This window comes from Delphinapterus leucas, chromosome 9, assembly GCF_059928025.1.
Source record: "Delphinapterus leucas isolate spDelLeu-1000000601 "Yukka" chromosome 9, BTC_Dleu_Yukka2, whole genome shotgun sequence".
NCBI classification, from domain to species: domain Eukaryota; kingdom Metazoa; phylum Chordata; class Mammalia; order Artiodactyla; family Monodontidae; genus Delphinapterus; species Delphinapterus leucas.
Window position 1 is genome coordinate 76,846,023 of NC_143137.1, and position 22,048 is coordinate 76,868,070.

Here is a 22,048-nt window from a genome sequence, read left to right on the forward strand (position 1 = left end):
GAGAAAAAGTAATTACTAAAGAAGTAATTTTCAGTCAATTCAGTTTCATCAGCTCTTGGTGCTACTTGGGCAAGATCCTGGGTTGATTCTTGTATGGGACTCGTGAGCTGTACAAGCCATAGATGATGTCACCAACTCCAGTTTATCCTTTAAAACCTTTTTACTAATAAGGAGACACCGACTGGGGTTGGAAGGAATATTTACCACATTGAGATTCATCACAGAGACTAGAAGATCAAAAAAGTCCATTGAGTGTCTGGCACAGTATGTCATTTAAGAGGCCCTCAAAATGCTCCATTGAATGTGAATTCATTACAGAATGTCAGTGGCTTAATCACCTCAAATAATGAAGTAGCTCAAGGTAGAAGACAAGTCTGAATTAAACCTCCCGTCATTAGTGGATTAAAACAAGTTGTTTTTGCAAATTTGGAAACTGTATGCAGAGAGTCACATGAAGTAAACAGGTATGCATAAATTTTTTAAAAATTGAGCTTCCTCTCATGTTGTTATATTATTGTCTATTTGCTTCCATATATTTTCATCAAAAGAGGTGCTGAAAAAATAATGCTGTGTCAAACTGAGTGCTGGACAAATAATTATTTGAGCCTCACAATTGGAATACTACCTTGCAGTGACATAGAAACCTCAGATTGAGGTAACCGCAGATTTTGTGTGATACGAACTACACCCCAGTGACTCGGGAGGGATTTGCTGGTCCTCTTTTTTTTTATTGAAAGAAATAATGAGAAGATGAAGTAAACTAAGAGAAAAACATGCATATTGAGAAGAAATGAATTTATGGGAGGGTGAAACCAAAGTGTAGTTTTAGAGACCTTCCTAATTTGGCATTTCTATTTTTTTAAACATCTTTATTGGAGTATAATTGCTTTATAATGTTGTGTTAGTTTCTGCTGTGTAACAAAGTGAATCAGTTATATGTATACATATATACCCATATCGCCTCCCTCTTGCATCTCCCTCCCACTCTCCATATCCATCCCGTCTAGGTGGTCACAAAGCACCAAGCTGATCTCCCTGTGCTATGCGGCTGCTTCCCACTAGCTGTTTTTTTTTAACGTTTGGTAGTGTATATATGTCCATGCCACTGTCTCACTTTGTCCCAGCTTACCCTTCCCCCTCCCCGTGTCCTCAAGTCCATTCTCTGGTAGGTCTGTGTCTTTATTCCCGCCTTGCCCCTAGGTTCTTCATGACCATTTTTTTTTTTTTTAGATTCCATATATATGTGTTAGCATACGGTAATTGTTTTTCTCTTTGTGACTTACTTCGCTCTGTATGACAGACTTTAGGTCCATCCACCTCACTACAAATAACTCAATTTCATTTCTTTTTCTGGCTGAGTAATATTCCATTGTATATATGTGCCACATCTTCTTTATCCATTCATCTGTCTGTAGGTTGCTTCGATGTCCTGGCTGTTGTAAATAGAGCTGCAGTGAACATTGTGGTACATGACACTTTTTGAATTATGGTTTTCTCAGAGTATATGTCCAGTAGTGGGATTGCTGGGTCATATGGTAGTTCTATTTGTAGTTTTTTAAGGGACCTTCATACTGTTCTCCATAGTGGCTGTATCAATTTACATTCCAACCAAAAGTGCAAGAGGGTTCCCTTTTATCCACACCCTCTCCAGCATTTATTGTTTGTAGATTTTTTGATGATGGCCATTCTGACCAGTGTGAGGTGATATCTCAATGTCGTTTTCATTTGCATTTCTCTAATGATTAGTGAAGTTGAGCATCCTTTCATGTGTTTGTTGGCAACCTGTATATCTTCTTTAGAGAAATGTCTATTTAGATCTTTTGCCCATTTTTGGATTGGGTTGTTTGTTTTTTTGATATTGAGCTGCATGAGCTGCTTGTAAATTTTGGAGATTAATCCTTTGTCAGTTGCTTCATTTGCAAATATTTTCTCCCATTCTGAGGGTTGTCTTTTCGTCTTGTTTATGGTTTCCTTTGCTGTGCAAAAGCTTTGAAGTTTCATTAGGTCCCATTTGTGTATTTTTGTTTTTATTTCCATTTCTCTAGGAGATGGGTCAAAAGGGATCCTGCAGTGATTTATGTCATAGAGTGTTCTGCCTATATTTTCCTCTAAGAGTTTTATAATGTTTGGCCTTATATTTAGGTCTTTAATCCATTTTGAGTTTATTTTTGTGTATGGTGTTAGGGAGTGTTCTAATTTCATTCTTTTACGTGTAGCTGTCCAGTTTTCCCAGCACCACTTATTGAAGAGGCTGTCTTTTGTCCACTGTGTATTCTTGGCTCCTTTATCAAAGATAAGGTAACCGGGCTTCCCTGGTGGTGCAGTGGTTGAGAGTCTGCCTGCCGATGCAGGGGACACAGGTTCGTGCCCTGGTCCGGGAAGATCCCACATGCCGCGGAGCGGCTGGGCCCGTGAGCCATGGCCGCTGAGCCTGCGCGTCCAGAGCCTGTGCTCCACAACGGGAGAGGACACAACAGTGAGAGGCCCATGTACCACAAAAAAAAGAAAAAAAAGATAAGGTAACCATATATGCGTGGGTTTATCTCTGGGCTTTCTATCCTGTTCCATTGATCTATATTTCTGTTTTTGTGCCAGTACCATATGGTCTTGATTACTGTAGCTTTGTAGTGTAGTCTGAAGTCAGTGAGCCTGATTCCTCCAGCTCTGTTTTTCTTTCTCAAGATTGCTTTGGCTATTTGGGGTCTTTTGTGTTTCCATAAAAATGATGAAATATTTTGTTCTAGTTCTATGAAAAATGCCATTGGTAGTTTGATAGGGATTTCATTGAATCTGTAGATTGCTTTGGGTAGTAGAGTCATTTTCACAATGTTGATTCTTCCAGTCCAAGAACATGGTATATCTCTCCATCTGTTTGTGTCATCTTTAACTTCTTTCATTAGTGTCTTATAGTTTTCTGCATACAGGTCTTTTGTCTCACTAGGTAGGTTTATTCTTAGGTATTATTCTTTTTGTTGCAATGGTAAATGGGAGTGTTTCCTTAATTTCTCTTTCAGATTTTTCATCATTACTGTATAGGAATGCAAGAGATTTTTGTGTATTAATTTTGTATCTTGCGACTCTACCACATTCATTGATTAGCTCTAGTAGTTTTCCGGTAGCATCCTTAGGATTCTCTATGTATAGTATCATGTCATCTGCAAACAGTGACAGCTTTGCTTCTTCTTTTCCTATTTGGATTCCTTTTATTTCTTTTTCTTCTCTGATTGCTGTGGCTAAAACTTCCAAAACTATGTTGAATAACACTGGTGAGAGTGGACAACCCTGTCTTGTTCCTGATCTTAGAGGAAATGCTTTCATTTTTCACCATTGAGGACGATGTTGGCTGTGGGTTTGTCATATATGGCCTTTATTATGTTTTTAGTAAGTTCCCCCTGTGCCCACTTTCTGGAGAGTTTTTATCATAAATGGGTATTGAATTTTGTCGCAAGCTTTTTCTGCAACTATTGAGATTATCATATGGATGTTGTCCTTCAGTTTGTTAATATGGTGTATCACATTGACTCATTTGCATATACTGAAGAATCCTTGCACTCTTGGGATAAACCCCACTTGATCATGGTGTATGATCCTTTTAATGTGTTGTTGAATTCTGTTTCTTAGTATTTTGTTGACGATTTTTGCATCTATGTTCTTCAGTGATATTGGCTGTAGTTTTATTTTTTTGTGACATCTTTGTCTGGTTTTGGTATCAGGGTGATCGTGGCCTTGTAGAATGAGTTTGGGAGTGTTCCTCCCTCTGCTATATTTAGGAACAGTTTGAGAAGGATAGGTGTTAGTTTTTCTATAAATGTTTGACAGAATTTGCCTGTGAAGCCATCGGGTCCTGGCTTTTGTTTGTTGGAAGATATTTAATCACAGTCTCAATTTCAGTGCTTGTGATTGGTCTGTTCATATTTTCTGTTTCTTCCTGTTTCAGTATCGGAAGGCTGTGTTTTTCTAAGCATTTGTCCATTTTTTCCAGGTTTTCCATTTTATTGGCATAGAGTTGCTTGTAGTAATCTCTCATGATCCTTTTGTATTTCTGTAGTGTCAGTTGTTAGTTCTCCTTTTTCATTTCTAATTCTGTTTATTTGAGTCTTCTCCCTTTTTTTTTGGTGAGTCTGGCTAATGGTTTATGAATTTTGTTTATCTTCTCAAAGAGCCAGCTTTTAGTTTTATTGCTCTTTGCTACTGTTTCCTTCATTTCTTTTTCATTTATTTCTGATGTGATCTTTAAGATTTCTTCTGCTTTCTTTGGGGTTTTTTTGTTCTTCTTTCTCTAATTGCTTTAGGTGTAAGGTTAGGTTGTTTATTTGAGATTGTTCTTATTTCTTGAGGTAGGATTGTATAGCTATAAACTTCCCTGTTAGAACTGCTTTTGCTGCATCCCATAGGTTTTGCATTGTCGTGTTTTCATTGTTATTTGTTTCTAGGTATTTTTTGATTTCCTCTTTGAATTCTTCAGTAATCTCTTGGTTATTTAGTAGCATATTGTTTACCCTCCATGGGTTTGTATTTTTTACAGTTTTCTTTTTCTGTAATTGATATCTAGTCTCATAATGTTGTGGTCAGAAAAGATACTTGATACAATTTCAATTTTCTTAAATTTACCAAGGCTAGATTTGTGACCCAAGATATGATCTATGCTGGAGAATGTTCCATGAGCACTTAAGAAGAAAGTGTATTCTGTTGTTTTTGGATGGAATGTCCTATAAATATCAATTAAGTCCATCTTGTTTAATGTGTCATTTAAAGCTTGTATTTCATTATTTATTTTCATTTTGGATGATCTGTCCATTGGTGAAAGTGGGGTGTTAAGTCCCCTACTATTATTTTGTTACTGTCGATTTCCCGTTTTATAGCTGTTAGCAATTGCCTTATGGATTGAGGTGCTCCTATGTTGGGTGCATAAATATTTACAATTGTTATATCTTCTTCTTGGATTGATCCCTTGATCATTATGTAGTATCCTTCTTTGTCTCTTGTAACATTCTTTATTTTAAAGTCGATTTTTTTCTGACATGAGAATTGCTACTCCAGCTTTCTTTTGATTTCCATTTGCATGGAATATCCTTTTCTGTCCCCTCAGTTTCAGTCTGTATGTGTCTCTAGGTCTGAAGTGGGTCTCTTGTATACAGCATATATACGGGTGTTGTTTTTGTATCCATTCAGCCAGCCTGTGTCTTTTGGTTGGAGCATTTAATCCATTTACATTTAAGGTAGTTATCGAAATGTATCTTCCTTTTACCATTTTCTTAATTGTTTTGGTTTTGTTATTGTAGGTCTTTTCCTTCTCTTGTTTTTCCTGCCTAGAGAAGTTCCTTTAGCATTTGTTGTAAAGCTTGTTTGGTGGTGCTGAATTCTCTTAGCTTTTATTGGTCTGTAAAGGTTTTAATTTCTCCATTGAATCTGAATGAGATCCTTGCTAGGTAGAGTAATATTGGTTGTAGGTTTTTCCCTTTCATCCCTTTAAATATGTCCTGCCACTCCCTTCTGCCTTGCAGAGTTTCTGCTGAAAGATCAGCTGTTAACCTTATGGGGATTCCCTTGTATATTATTTGTTGCTTTTCTCTTGCTGCTTTTAATATTTTTTCTTTGTATTTAATTTTTGATAGTTTGATTAATATGTGTCTTGGTGTGTTTCTCCTTGGATTTATCCTGTATGGGACTCTGTGCTTCCTGGAATTGACTATTTTCTTTCCCATATTAGGGACGTTTTCAACTATAATCCCTTCAAATATTTTCTCAGACCCTTTCTTTTTCTCTTCTTCTTCTGGGACCCTTATAATTCGAATGTTGGTGCATTTCATGTTGTCCCAGAGGTCTCTGAGACTGTCCTCAATTCTTTTCATTATTTTTTCTTTCTTCTGCTCTGCGGTAGTTATTTACACTATTTTGTCTTCCAGGTCACTTATCTGTTCTTCTCCCTCAGTTATTCTGCTATTGGTTCCTTCTAGAGAATTTTTAATTTCATTTATTGTGTTGTTCAGCATTGTTTGTTTGCTCTTTATTTCTTCTAGGTCCTTATTAAACGTTTCTTGCGTTTTCTCTATTCTGTTTCCAAGATTTTGGATCATCTTTACTATCATTATTCTGAATTCTTTTTCAGGTAGACTGTGTGTTTCCTCTTCATTTGTTTGGTCTGGTGGGTTTTTACCTTGCTCCTTCATCTGCTGCATATTTCTCTGTCTTCTCATTTTGTTAACCTACTGTGTTTGGGTTCTCCTTTTTGCAGGCTGCCGGTTCATAGTTCCTGTTATTTTTGGTGTCTGCCCCCAGTGGGTGAGGTTGGTTCAGTGGATTGTTTAGGCTTCCTGGTGGAAGGGACTGGTGCCTGTGTTCTGGTGGCTGGAGCTGGATCTTGTCTTTCTGGTGGGCAGGGCCACATCCGTTGGTGAGTTTTGGTTGTCTGTGAATTTAGTATGATTTTAGGCAGCCTCTCTGTAATGGGTGGGGTTGTGTTCCTGTCTTGCTAGTTGTTTGGCATGGGGTGGCCAGCACTGGAGCTTGCTGGCCATTGGGTGGAGCTGGGCTTTAGCGTGGAGACAGAGATCTCTGGGACAACTCTGGCTGATTGATATTATGTGGGGCTGGGAGGTCTCTGTTGGTCCAATGTCCTGAAGTCAGCTCTCCCACCTCAGAGGCTCAGGCCTGACACCAGGCTGGAGCACCAAGACCCTGTCAGCCACACGGCTCAGAAGAAAAGAGTGAAAAAAGAAAGATAATAAATAAAAATAAATAATAAGTAAAAATTATTAAAATAAATACAAAATAATAATAAAAAAGAAGAGAGCAACCAAACCAATAAACAAATCCACAAGTGATGACAAGTGCTAAAAACTAAACTAAGATAAACATGAAAGTCAGAAACAAATCAGTCGCAGACAGCAAACCCGAAGTCTACAGTTGTTCCCAAAGTTCACTTGCTCCATTTTGGGATGATTCATGGTCTTCTCATGTTTTCCACAGATGCAGGGTTTATCAAGTTGATTGCATGGATTTAATGCACTGCTCCTGAGGCTGCTGGGAGACATTTCCCTTTCTCTTCTTTTTTTGCACAAATCCTGGGGTTCAGCTTTGGTTTTGGCCCCACTTTGGCATATAGGCCACCCTCAGGCATCTGTTCCCCACCCAGACTGGAGGAGGTTATAGCAGTGGCTGATCAGGGGGCTCTTGTTCACTCAGGCCGGGGGGAGGGAGGGATACGGAATGCAGGGTGAGCCTGTGGAGGCAGAGGGTGGCGTGATGTTGCAGTAGTCTGAGGCCCGCTGTGTGTTCTCCCGAGGAAGTTGTTCCTGGATCCCGGGACCCTGGCAGTGGCGGACTGCACAGGCTCTTGGGAGGAGAGGTGTGGATAGTGACCTGTGCTTGCACACAGGCTTCTTGGTGGCAGCATCACAGCCTTAGCGTTTCATGCCCGTCTCTGGGGTCTGAGCTGATAGCTGCGGCTTGCGCCCATCTCTGGAGTTCGTTTAGGTGGTGCTCTGCCTTCTGTGGGCAGACAAGAAAGGAATTCTCTCTCCTCGCACACCCTGAAACAATTGTTTCTTGCCTCTTCGGCAGCTCCAGACTTTTCCCCAGACTCCCTCCTGGCTAGCTCTGGTGCATTACCTCCCTTCAGGCTGTGTTTACGCCACCAACCCCAGTCCTCTCCCTGGGATCTGACCTCCGAAGCCCGAGCCTCAGCTCCCACCCCCCACCCACCCCAGCAGGTGAGCAGGCAAGCCTCCCAGGCTGGTGAGTGCTGGTTGGCACCGATCCTCTGTGTGGGAATCTCTCTGCTTTGCCCCCTGCACCCCTGTTGCTGTGCTCTCCTCTGTGGCTCTGAAGCTTCCCACCCTCCCCCCGTCTCCACCAGTGAAGGGGCTCCCTAGTGTGTGGAAATCTTTCCTCCTTCACAGCTCCCTCCAAGAGGTGCAGGTCCCGTCCCTATCCTTTTGTCTCTGTTTTTTCTTTTTTCTTTTGCCCTTCCCAGGTATGTGGGGAGTTTCTTGCCTTTTGGGAGGTCTGAGGTCTTCTGCCAGCGTTCAGTAGGTGTCCTGTAGGAGTTGTTCCACATGTAGATGTATTTCTGGTGTATTTGTGGGGAGGAAGGTGACCTCCACGTCTTACTCCTCTGCCATATTGATGGTCCCCCCTGGCTTTTCTTCTTAATTGGTGTGGAACTTCTATGCAATTTATACCATAGAGTTTGCCTGAATGTTGCATAGGCAAATTCAAGTTTAATTCCTGAGCATGTATCCACTGTACCTGAACAACATTTTCACTTTCTGCCATTTCTAACAAAAAGTATTCAAAGAAAAGATATCTAAGACATTGAAAGTTACATGAGGTTAAAAGACATGTTTTTTGCTCCTTGGTGTGTAAAATGTTTTGTTTATTAGTTGATTACAACTGACGTCCACTTTCACTTACCTATTGAAAGCAGAATTCTTCATATCACTTTAATAAATACTGAGCAAAGCACTTACTAGAGTCTTGGGGCATTAAAAGATAAGTGAGACACAAAATCTGCCCTCTAAGAGTTCACAATTTAGTGGGTGCTGAAAATCACTCCTCAAACTGAATTATCTATACTGTAAGTGTCAAAAGGGAGATGGGACAAGATTTTATGGGTGGGAGAGGCTGTATTTAGCTGATGGGGGATCAAGCAATGCTTGAAGGTAGCAGTGGCATTTAAGGTACATCTTGAAAGAGTAAGTGACACGTCAAACGAGGGAGAAAAGCATTGAAAGGTCAAGGTAAAATGTCTTAGTGAACACTAGGCATATTTAGGAAATCATAAGTGGTTCTGTTCAGGAGAGTAACCTGAGATACAATACAGAGTATCATGTTTATTTTGAAAATATGAAGAAATCCACTTACAAGTTTTATTTTTTTGTTTTAAAATTTGAAGTAATTATGGACTCATAGGAGATACCTAGAAGAAAGTCTCAGGTACCCATCCCTCAGTTCCCTCCAGTAGTGACATCTGTTGGACGAGGTGATAAGATGTGATAGATGTGACCAGTGGTTGACCCACGAGTTGCATCTGGGCGTTTAGAGACTCCTCCCTTCGTCCCCTGTCCTTGGAATGTACACTCTGCCTACTGTCCCCACAGTGTGAGCTGTCCCAAGGAGAATAGTCTTGCAGCTGCCCAAAACAAGCCTCCTAAGTAAGTTCCCTGGCTCATTAAACCTGCCACCTACCAATCTGGTGGGGTCTCCTTCTTTCTTTGGTCCCTTCTTGCCCTGTGTTTCTGAGAGCTAGTTTGTGAACCAAAAACATATTATAGAGCTATAGTGTAATGTCAAAACCAGAAAATTGACTTTGGTGCATTACTGCTAACTAAAATTGCAGACCTTATTCAGTTTTCACTGTTTTTTAAAAACTTGCATTCTTGTGTGCGTGTGTGCTTGCACATGTGTGTGTGTGTGTGTGTGTGTGTGCGCAGTGTTTTTATTTTTTAATCAGGGGAAACCCTTAAACAAGGGTTTGGGGTGTTGACCCTCCCTGCAGTCAAAAATCCAAGCACAACTTATAGTTGGTCCTTCACGTCTGCAGTTTTTTCACATCCATAGTTTCACATCCCCAATTCAATCATCCATGAACCCTGTAGTACTATAGTATTTAATATTGAAAAAAATCCACTTGTAAGTGGACCCTCGTAGTTCAGTCCTGTGTTGTTCCAGGGTCAAGTGTAACTAGAGTTGGGCTCTAAGAAGATTATCTGGCAGCATTCTACAGGCAAGCTTGGAAACAGAAAGATCCAATCAGAAATAATTATAATAGAGCAGAAGAGGAATGATGGGACCCTTAATGAATGATGCACAGCACAATGCTGGATACAGGGAAAGTGCACAGTGGCTGAGTAAAGACATATTTTCAGACTGCATTTTTCAAATATAAGGGAAAAAATATGATTTCTTTTCTATCTGACAAGGTGTGTGCACTGGCAGAAGTCAGAAGAAGGATAACACGTAGAACCCGGTGAGGCTCTCAGTCCAGCACAGTGAATAATACACTGCATGAGTCTAATAGAGGGAGATTGGAAAAACAGGACAGTTCTCAAGTGGAATGAGGTGAATAGCACAGGTTAGAAAAAGATCAGATCAAGAATCCCAGGTCACACAACATTTTAAATCAACTTTACCCCAATAAAAATTAAAAAAAAAGAAAAAAAGAATCCCAGGTCATAAGTCGGCAATTAGAGTGGTGGTGTGAGAAAAATGAAGAGGCATGCGTTTCCTACCCTAATTGCTAGTTGATCATTGTTTCTATCTTAGCTTGCTAATAGCTAGTTGAAATTTCAAAATCAAAAATCTGCTTTTTAAATCCAAGACCTTTTAAAAATCCTGTATTCTAGGAGAAAGCTCAGATATGGTTTCTTATTAATGCTAATAACATTTTCCAATAGTGCACTTCTCCTCCATTATTCCATGTAAGGATTGGTTAACTTTGTTTCCCTTATGCCTCACCATCTCCTATGAAGGTCAGTATTTGCTGGGTAGGCAAACTGGGAGTTACAGAACTTAAATACGTCTTTTGCTGGCTGAGGGATTATGAGCAAGTTATTTAAACATTTTCTAAAAGTTGATGACCTCATCAGTAATACAAAAATGTTGGAGTCAAAGGGCCTTTTCCATCCTAACGCTCTCAAAATAAATCTCATCTTATTAATTCCCACATACCTTTTTATCGCTGTTCAACTTTTGTTCAGCATTTAGCGTGGTGACTGGTGACTAGCATGATATTCAGTGCATGTTTTCTGAATGTGACATTTGAAGAAACTTAAGTACAATAAATCTTCCCTCAAGAATTTTAAGTAGTTTTTAGATCTTAATAGAGTAAAATTGTTTAAGCTTGAAATCTTTACAACTTTGCCTTTTTGTCCTCTATTTTTTATGTGTTTAAAAATATGCAAAGTCACTTAATCTCTTTTGGACTCCATGTTTTTCTCTGACATATGAGAAGTGAGCTTTAAAAATAGCTTCTATTTCTACAAATCAGTGGTATTAATTAGTGGAAAAATTATGCACGTCACATGTAGCAGAACTTCAAATGAAATTCCACTTCATTCCTTAGCTTCTTTTATAAACTGCAAATGTACTTTTAGTAAAATTTATAAAATAACACATTTAAATTAAATTTGTCTAAGCATTTAATCATGTTACTTTATAATATGTATAAATATGAGCTAAAAATAAGAACTAACATTTAGTGACTCTTTTGCTAAGTTCCAAGCATTGGTATCACTTTATGCATTTTACTGATGAAGAATCCAAGGCCATAGAAGTTAAATAACCTATCCAAGGTCATACATCCAATAAAAGGTGTATTTGGGATTTAATATAAGGGGTTTGGCTCCAGAGCTGTGTGGTTCAGTATCACTGTACATCGTATGTCACTATATGCCACTTCCTAGATGGAGAAAAAGGTCCTGAACAGTATTTTTTTTAATTTTTATTTTATATTGGCGTATAGTTGATTAAAAATGTTGTATTAGTTTCACATGTACAGCAAAGTGATTCAGTTATACGTATACACGTATCTATTCTTTTTCAAATTCTTTTCCCATTTAGGTTGTTACAGAACATTGAGCAGAGTTCCCTGTGCTATACAGTAGGTCCTTGTTGGTTATCTATTTTAAATATAGCAGAGTGTATATATGGGAGAAAATATTCGCCAATGATGTGACCAACAAGGGATTCATCTCCAAAATTTACAAACAGCTCATGCAGCTCAATACCAAAAAACAAACAACCCAGTGAACAGTATTTTTTGAGTTCGGAAGCAGGCAGGCATTGACCCACAATAACTTGAACTGTAAAATTTTACAGCCAGTTTCTAACAACTGACCCTAGAATCTCTGGCTGCACTGTAAACCCAGTTTGTATTTGGAGGACAGTCCAACTATGGGATGAAGATAATTCAATAACCAGAAATAACCCTTTAGTTTATCTTAAGTGAGAATCTTTCATAAGTACCTGCTTGCTCTTTTACCATCAAAACTCTTTATTTAGTGTCTTTATTTGTCCTGAATTATCCCTCTTCTGAAACATAATCATATACCTGGCAAATTATTTCAGTTATTAATGAGTCTCTTTTCAATGGATACAAAATTTCCTAAACACTGTATGTTCCACATTGACTTGCTACACGAGAAGGTAGACTTCTGCTGAGAAGTTTGAGAAGGAATCGTTTATCTGTTTGTGAGTCTTCTAGGAAATATGGACCTGGTTTTCACGATATTTGAGGTATGCCCTAACTGTATTCACTATATACATCTTATAAAACAGAGTGATTTAATTCTGTTTGTGCCATTAAGTCACTATATGATTTTGTGTCAACAATTCAGTCGTCAGATATTAGCGTGAGAAACCAAGTGTTTTATTTAACAAAGTAGTTCTCTCTTGGGGGCTCTCTGGCTGTCTCTTTTTCTCTCTCCTCAAAGAATGATTCAATTATACTATATAGACCATTTGGTTCTTAATGACCTGTATGGTAACACAATACTGAGTAGATTGTCTTGAATGTGGATTTCAAGTCTTTGACACGTCCTGGATTCCACAGATAGCTTAACAGTAAAAGAATTTTTAAAAAAGCATCCGAGTAAAGAAAAGAAAACAAGTACCATTACACTCATTTTGCTCCTTAGAGCATTAAATCCTGAAAGCATTACATAGAAAAATAATTCCTTGGATTCTTAACAGATATAACTCCCAAAGGTTTAAGAGACTGGTTAAATAAGGTTGAACAGATTTCTCTATTACAGAACTCCACACTGTCTTTAACATACAATGTGTTTAATTAAATGCTTTCTAAATCTCATTTCCCCATGAACATTTTATGGGCATTGTTTCCTGGAACGCTGATAATAATTGAGATCAGTAGTTCTCAAACGAAGCTGGACATTACAATCACTTAGTGAGTTTGTGAAGCATATCCCTGTCAAGAGCAATTAACTCTGCGTCTTTGGAGGGTGGGAGCCTGCAGTAAGCAGAATAATGGCCTCCCAAAGATGTTTATGTCCTGATTCCCAGAACCTGTGAATTCCTTACTGGCCAAAGGGGAATTAAGGTAACAGATGGGATCAATGTTGTTAGTTGGCTGACCTTACGTTAGATTATTCTGGAATATCCAGGTGGGCCCAATGTAATCAGAGGCGTCTTTAAATGGGGGTGGAGGGAAAGAATCTGACGAGCCAGTGTTACAGTGATACATCAGGAGAAAGGCTCAACCGTTGTAGGCTTCGAAGAGAAGGCGGCCGCCAGCCAAAAACTCCAGGCAGTTTCTGGAAGCTAGAGAAGGCAAGGAAATGAATTCTCCCCTAGAGCCTCTAGAAAGGAGCACAGCCCTTCTGACATCTTGAGGTTCGTCCAGTGAGACTCATTTTGGACTTTTGGCCTCCCGGACTGTAAGTTAATACATTTATGTCGATTTGAGGTGCTGAGCTTGTGATAAGTTGTTACAGCAGTAATGGGAAATGAATACAGGGTCCAAGCACTGGTCATTATTATTATTTATTTTTTTTTTTTTGCGAGTACACGGGCCTCTCACTGTTGTGGCCTCTCCCGTTGCGGAGCACAGGCTCCGGACGCGCAGGCTTGGCGGCCATGGCTCACGGGCCCAGCCGCTCCGCGGCATGTGGGATCCTCCCGGACCGGGCACGAACCCATGTCCCCTGCATCGGCAGGCGGACTCTCAACCACTGCGCCAAGCACTGGTCATTTTTAAGAGCTACCAGTTGATTCTCAGGTGTAGCCAAGGTGAGAGCCCTGGGTTAGGGGAATACCAGCTCCCTGGAATCACCTAAGAAGCTTTTTATCAAACACTAATGTCTGGCACCCACCACTAAGGATTCAATTCACATTCAACATATTAACTTATTTAATCCCCACACCTTCATGAGATTGGAATTGTTATTATCAAAAGCACAGATTTTTTTTTATTTTTTGTCTACTATGACCCAGCTATTAATGGTGGGCTTCAAACCCATGCAGGATGGCTCCCATAACCTGCATTGCATTAACTTAAACTCTTGTGTAGAGCCCAGTTAGTCCTGTTTTAAACACGATCATTAAAATTATCAGCTATTTTCTGAGTTTCTTTTTCACAGAAAAAGGAAGTTAGAAATGAAAGGTGCCAGTAAAAATAAAAACATACTTGGCAATAAACTAGTGATCGACAGACTAACAGTGACGGCTGAGAGTAAAGAATATAAAATCCATCAGTGTTTAAAAATATAAACACCTGAGAGCTTTGGGGGGTGTAAATGTTACTACATGCAGCAATATTTAGTGTTATTTGAAAGTATTACTCAGAGTAGAATTCATTTCAATAACTGATTTAATAAGAAAGGTTCATTTTTGTTCTGTGTATTTCCTTCACAAGAGGAGGTATATATTTATAATTTCCTAGTATTAATATAAGTAAATAAATGTTGATACTGTGAGAGAGACACATTAAATGAGTATTTAATACGTCAGCCAGGAGTTTTCAGAAATTCAGTAAAATGTATTATGTACATATGTTAGGTATCATATGGAAAGCCTGCCTGTTTGCATATGAGATCTATTCAATTTTTAAAAAGTTAACGGCCATTCAAAATCAACTGAAATGTCAACATACTTTGACATTTTGGTGACAAACTTAGGAGAAGCACAAAGACACCAAAACAAAGCTATAAAATCCAGTATTTATAATGCATTCATAATTTAAGAGTGAGGAAGGTGAAGATAAACAGCAAAACCAATTCCCTTGTGCTCAGGTATTTGCCATTTCTGTTCATCCCCTTTAAAGACGATAATCCTGGTATATGTTAAATCTTGAAAATTTTCAGCCCTCTGTTCCTCTGGGTGTTCTAATGAAAAGAGCACTGAAATAAAGGAAAACACTAGCTAGTTGTGTGACAGTGAGTATAAGCCATAAAACCAGGGCAGTTTTTCCATCTGTAAAGTGACTTTTTCACTTGCTTTTTCAATCACAAAGGATTGTTAAAAGTCAAATGACAATGCATGGAAAAGTGATCTTGAAAATAATAAACCACCATGTAAATAATTATTCCATGCAATAATTTACAGTCAGTCTGGACTGCAAAAGTTATTTATCCCTGCATAAAAAGTTACCCCAAAATGTAGTGGCTTCAAACAACAGTTATTTCATAGTACCTTAGGGTAGAAGGCTGCGTATGGCTTCATTCAATCTCCTGCTTCAGAGTCTCTCACAGCTGCAGTCAAGGTGTCTGCTGTAGTTATTATCATCTCAGGGTTCAAGTGGGGAAGGATCTGCTTCCCAGATGATCTGACTGAGGGTCTCAGTTTCTCACTCACCGTTGGCTGTAGGTGGCCCATAGTTCCTCGGTACATGGGCTTCTCCAATATGGAATCTTGCTTCATCAAAGTTTGCAAGCCTAGAAGGCAATAGAAAGAATACAGAAAGATGGAAGTTAAAGTCATTTGTAAGCTAACTGTAGAAATGACATCTCATCACTTTGGCCTTTCTCTGTTCCTTAGAAGCAAGTTAGTAGGTCCATCTCATACTCAAGGGGAGGTGACCATATGATGTTGTGAATATTAGGGGGTAAGGGTCATCTTGAAAGATACCTCTTATGTGGACTGTCTCTCGTTCCTTAAACATATCCTGGGCTTGGCTCTCCCTGAGTTACTGTTTGAGGATTTCTTTCTTTCTTTAAAAGTTACCTCAAACCCGGCTCAACCTTCAAGGTTCAACTCAATTATGATACCTTTAACGTGTGTATGATTTCCCTTGAATCTTCAGTTAGACGGGATCTTTGCGATATCTAAATTCCCAAAGCATTTGACATTCATCTCTTGCTTATCTCACATACTATCTCTTGATTTTTTTTTTAACACAGTCATAGCTTTCAGACGTATCCATTTATAAGGGTGCTGAAGGCAGGAGTTGGGTCTTATACCTCTTTGTATTCTCCCACAGGGCCAAGGAATGTCAAGACTACAAGATGAGCAATCTATACACATTTATTGAAATGAGGCAGTTTTTTAAGGAAAAGGTTAAGATCAGCTGTATTTTGATCTTCTTTCTGTTAAAGGCTTACATGAAGCCATCAAGAATCGATCAATAATATCAGTTCTGAAATAGTTTAAGTTCAGGGATTCCTGCCAGTTTCTTGTTTTTCAAAGGACATCTGTCGTCTGCCCTTGAAATGGCTTGATTCACTGAGAGCATGGGCCTCAGGAAAATAATGGAACCATGTGACCTCGACAGGAAGGTCCTGGATTTTCTGGGGCCTGTGCATGAGAAGTGAACCCTTTTGTTCCAAGAGTTTTTCTGTGGCTACATGCTTCGTTATTACAATGCTCTATAGCAAGCTTAATCTTAAGGCAATATTTCTCTTGAGCATGAAGTTTCAATAAGAAATCTTTCATTGACATTAACTTATTAAAAAACTTATTATATGGGTAATATTTTTTAACCATACCCTGTTTGCATGTACATAGACCTACCCTCCAAAGAAATCACTTAGATAATAGCCTGGATAAAAGAGTGTCTGGGGAAACACAAAATTATATTGGCACAGTGGACCCTGAGCCAAGATTTCTACTTCTTTGGGGTATTTATTTTTATATGAAGTTTGGCCCAACATTCTTATCATTATTATTTTACAAGGTAACAGAAGAGTAATTCATTTCAGTTCAAAAGATTTCAAAGGGGGGCTTCCCTGGTGGCGCAGTGGTTGAGAGTCCGCCTGCCGATGCAGGGGACACGGGTTCATGCCCTGGTCCGGGAAGATCCCACATGCCGCGGAGCGGCTGGGCCCGTGAGCCATGGCCGCTGAGCCTGTGCACCTGGAGCCTGTGCTCTGCAACGGGGGAGGCCGCAACAGTGAGAGGCCCGCGTACTGCAAAAAAAAAAAAAAAAAAAAAATGATTTCAAAGAACATTTCAGTAGCTTGATAATCTGTTGAAATTGGCCCCCAGAGGTTTTGGTTTAGACTCAGTCTACTCTTAGTTTTCTGAGCTCAATCCAAAGAAGGCTTGGGGAGAGCATATTTCAGGGCAACTCGCTGTTAAGTTCTCTACAAATCCCTTCATCAGCCTCCCCGACCACACCTGCTACTTGTCATTACCATTTATTCTGGGGAGAATTTCAGGAGGTCTGCGCTGAGTTTTGCTGTTTTTCAAGGCTCTCCCCCATCAGTAGTCCCTGTGTAGGAAGTGGCCAATGTTCGCGGTTAAATTTCTGGCTCAGCAAATGGGACTTAATCCATTTGTTCAGTGGTCCATGTATTCTAAAGCATCATGGGGTTTGATTCAGTGTTCTGAGCACCAAGTCACAGGAAGCAGTGTGATATTTCACTGCATTTTATGCTTCAATGTGTGGGAGAGAAAAATTGTGAACTGATGGGAAAAATAAAATAGGGCAGAAAATTGAGAGAGAGAGTTTTAGTGCAGGCCACATTCATAACTTCACCAATGATATAATCCTTTCATTCATTTGATGAAAAATACTTGGGCATTACTGAGTTTAGTACTGTTCTAGGCAATGAGATCAAGCAGCGAACCCAGAATGTCCCAGCTCTCATGGATCTTCTATGTAGTCCAGAAGTGGATAATGAACAAATAATCAAGTAGACCTACATTAGGCCAGGTGGTGATAAGTGGTGTGCAAAAATAAATAAGTAAATCTTGTAAAGCAACAGAGTAACAGTTGGAGATGGGGGTGTGTGCTATCATAGACAGGGCAGCATATGAGCAGTGACCTGAAGAAAGCGAGAGAGGAAGTTTATATGAGTTTGGGGAAAGGGGAGGTTCTGAAAGCAGCAGAAAGTAAATAGACGCTAAGGTGGGGAAATTGTGTGTCTAAAGAGCGTGAAGAAAGCTGGAGTGAGCAATCCCACTACTGGGCATATACCCAGAGAAAACCATAATTCAATAATGTTGTGTTTATTTCTACTGTACAGCAAAATGAATTAGCTATACATATACATATATCCCCTCATTTTTGGATTTCCTTTCCATTTAGGTCATCACAGTGCATTAAGTAGACTTCCCTGTGCTATACAGTATGTTCTCATTAGTTATCTATTTTATACATAGTATAAATGTCAGTACCAATCTCCCAATTCCTCCCACCCCTTTCCCCGTTGGTGTCCATACATTTGTCCTCTATGTCTGCATCTCTATTTCTGCTTTGCAAATAAGGTCATCTATACCATTTTTCTAGATTCCACATTTATGTGTTAATATACGATATTCGTATTTCTGACTGACTTCACTCTGTATGACACCCTCTAGGTCCATCCACCTCTCTACAAAGCAACTATACTCCCATAAAAGTTAATTAAAGAACTAAAATTATGCTGGTACAGTTAAAAAAAAAAAGGGAAAGAAAGCTGGAGTGGAGATACAGAGAGAAGAGAAAGAAATGAAATCAGAGAGGTGGGGTGTGGATGTGGATCGTACTGGGACAGGTAGACCATTGTATTGGAGATCTTTGAATTAGATTCCGAATGAGATAGTAAGCCACTGGGGAGTTTTAAGCCAAGAGGTGATTTGTCTTAAAGCTTAAAAGGATCAATCTGCCTGTCATATGGAGAACAGACTTCCAGAGAACAGAGAAATCAGGAGGCTGTAGTAATAATGCAGGTGCAAGAATTGTGACTCTTGGATGGAGGCAAGGTTTAGAGAAAGTGAAGTGTCAAGGATGACCCAAATGCCACGGGTGGAAGGATGAAGTTGCCATTAGTGTAGATGGTAAGACTGGGGGGAGGGACAGATTATGGGGAAACCAGGGGACTCAGTTTTATACATTTTGATTATGAGCTAGATTATTAAATGGGAGATAAATTCATAGTTGAATGTATGAGTTTCAGACTGAATAAATACAAGCGCCCTCAGCAGTTAGATAGTATTTAGAGTCAAGGGACTGGTTGAAATAATCTAACAAAGAAGTGAATCAATAAAAAAGGAGTTCAAGGACTGAGTTTTGGGGCAGGCTAACGTTTAGAGATAAGATAGATATGGAAGACGCCATGAAATAGGGGAAATGAGACGATGTGTAGAGAATTTGAAAAATGTATTGAAACCCTAATGTATAGGAAGCACTGTGATAGGTACTGTGGTTCAGTGATGAATAGTTTCTGCCCTTGAGGATTTCACAGTTTACTGGTGCCTTAATAGTTATTTATATAGAGAGTTCTATAGAATGTCCTCTGGGCTCAGGGAAGACTGAGCTGCTATCTGTGCCTTTGAACATCAAAAGCGCTTCAGAAAAGAGGGCACATTTGAGCTGGCAGAGAAACATGGGATGGAGTTTTCCACGTAGATCAGGAAATGAAGGCCATTCCAGGTGTGATGAATGGTGTGTAGGAAGGTGCAGACTTGGAGCACCTGTGTGTTGGTGAGGGTTACAAGGAAGTGGCATAGTTGTAGAACTAAACGCAGGCATTGAAATGTCGGTGAACTGACATCTGTCACCCAGTGGCTGTTCCATTTGGGGCAGCTTATTTACCTGCATGGCCCTTTGGTTCCTTATTTCTAATTCATGGTAATACTGTCTTCCTTGCATGGTTGCAAGAAGGATTGGGAGTCAGTGTCTCTAGTCCTTGCCTCCATAGTTACAGTACAGGGTGGTTCTGCTGATGTTGTTATTACTGTATCTCCCATATTCTAGAAGAGTTGCATCGAGAGACAAAACTGAAGGAGCTGGATATTTTGTCTTCACAGGGTAGAATTTGAAAAATTTAAGCCCCAAATGTTATGGGCTTTTGTTATGTGAAAACACCTCTCATAATTGAAAAGAAAGAATTAGAAGGGGAAGGAGGGAGAAATGAGGTGAATAGAGAAAGTGAGAGAGAGGGAATAAAGGAATAGTCAAGGAAAGGAGGAAATAGTGAAAAGGGGGTGGAAGGAAGGAAGGGAAGCACAAAAGAGAAGAAAAAAGGAAGAGAACGTTTCAGTGTTTATGATGTGTCATTCATTATGCAAAGTGTCTCAACAGACATTACCCGACAATTACGTGAAATAGGTATTACTACCCCCATGTCTACATGGAGGAAACAGATTCTCAGAGAGGCTACATAATTTGCCTAAGTTTTCCCAGGTAGTAAGTAGGGTGGAGGCCGGAGCACAGGGATTGTGCAGAAAGCCAGCATTCAAAACAAGGCTTGTCTAGTATCATATGATATCACTTCTATGTGGAATCTAAAATAATGATACAAATGAACTTATTAACAAAACTGAAACAGACGTACAGGCTTAGAAAATAAACTTACGGGTTACCAAAGGGGAAACCTAGGGGGTGAGGGATAAATTGGGAGCTGGAGGTTAACATATACTTACTACTGTATATAAAATAATCAACAAGGACCTGCTGTACAGCACAGGGGGCTCTACTCAATACTCTGTAATAACCTATATGGGAAAAGAATCTGAAAAAGAATAGATACATGTGTATATATAACTGAATCTCTTGGCTGTACACCTGAAACTAACACAACATTGTAAATCAACTATCCTCCAATATAAAATAAAAATTAACAACAAAAAACAAGGCTTGCCTGGCTCTAAACACTAGGCATAAACATGAGATGGCTCTTTACTGTCAGCAAGGTCCAAACTAGAGCCGGCAGGGTCAGTTTGCAGGAAAGGGGATGATTTGGCAGAGAGACCCAAATTATATCAGCTGAGGCATCGCCAGAGTAAAAGCTTTGTAGCTTGAATAATAGATTGGATCGTGATGATTTCATTCATTGAAGAAAAGAGGGAGGAACGTTGAGGGAAGTGTCAACTTATTAAAATTACACCATCCGTGATGGATCAAGATGACTTATTTACCTCAGTTGGATCAACTAAGCTTTTTGTTTATTAGCTCCATTAAAAATCTGATATTTGGACCCCTGGAATTTTGATTAAGACCATAACATGCAGAGTGCTTTTTCTTCAATTTACGTACAATTAAAATGACTCAGATCCCCTGGAGTTCATTTAAAACTTTGAAATATCTCAGCATTAAGCTTTGAAGGCAAGTCTCCCCCACTTTCCACACCCCTTCCACATACCCCAGAACAGAAGCTGTACCCAAAGGTAGTTCTCTCTAGGAAAGAGGGTGCAGGAATTTAAATTGTGAGGATTAGAAGGATGCAAGGGAAGATAAGGCTTAAGCAATAAAGTGATTAAATTTCCTTTTGATTTTAATTATTTTAAAATTTCTGAAGCTTGAAGCTGGACATTTTTTTTGGTACAAAGCTCAAGTTGTAATGCTCAGACCGCTCTCCTGAATTCCAGACCTGAATATCTTTCTATTGGGAAGCTCTATGTGAATGGTCCCCAGGAAGCTTGCGTGCCTCAGAGGCATTTAAACTCAACATGTTCAAAACTGAACTCACCATAGTTTTGTAAGATTTTTTTTTTTTTTTCCCCGAAAAGCCAAGTCAGTGAAAGGTAGTAACATCAAGGCGATCAGAACACTTCAATCGTTCCTTGACTTTTCCATTCCCTCCCTCCCTCCCTCCCTCCCTCCCTCCCTTCCTCCCTCCCTCCCTCCCTCCCTCCCTCCCTCCCTTCCTCCCTCCCTTCTTACTTCTTTCCTTCTTCATTCTCCACATCCAGTCAGCTATCAAGGTCAGGCTCCAGTTTTCCTAGCACATGGTCAGCTTTCCTAGTTTATCCAAACCAGGATCAACCCCTGTCCTCAATCCCCACCCTTAGAGTCCTTGTCATATGAAGTGTCCATGAGTAAGGTATAGAGTCTACATTGTGTGTGTGGGGGGGGGTCGGGGATGGGGGTGTACCCATACATATATTTTGTGTCCCTTACTCATGAGAAGAGATGTCACTGTCTGAAGATTACTAGGTCTCCTATAGATCCGCTCTGCTGTTTCCATGAGCTTCTTTGGGGAAGAAATTGAGGTGATCTTTAAGGTTACTTAGAAAAAGAGCAAAAGGCCCTTAGAGGCTTTTATAACTCTTCTGGGCTATGCAGAGTTTGAGAGATTAAGTGCTTTATATACACGGTCATATATAAAAATATTGTATTTGGCTTCTTATGTTTAATTGATTATTATTATTAACAGTAATATTTGCT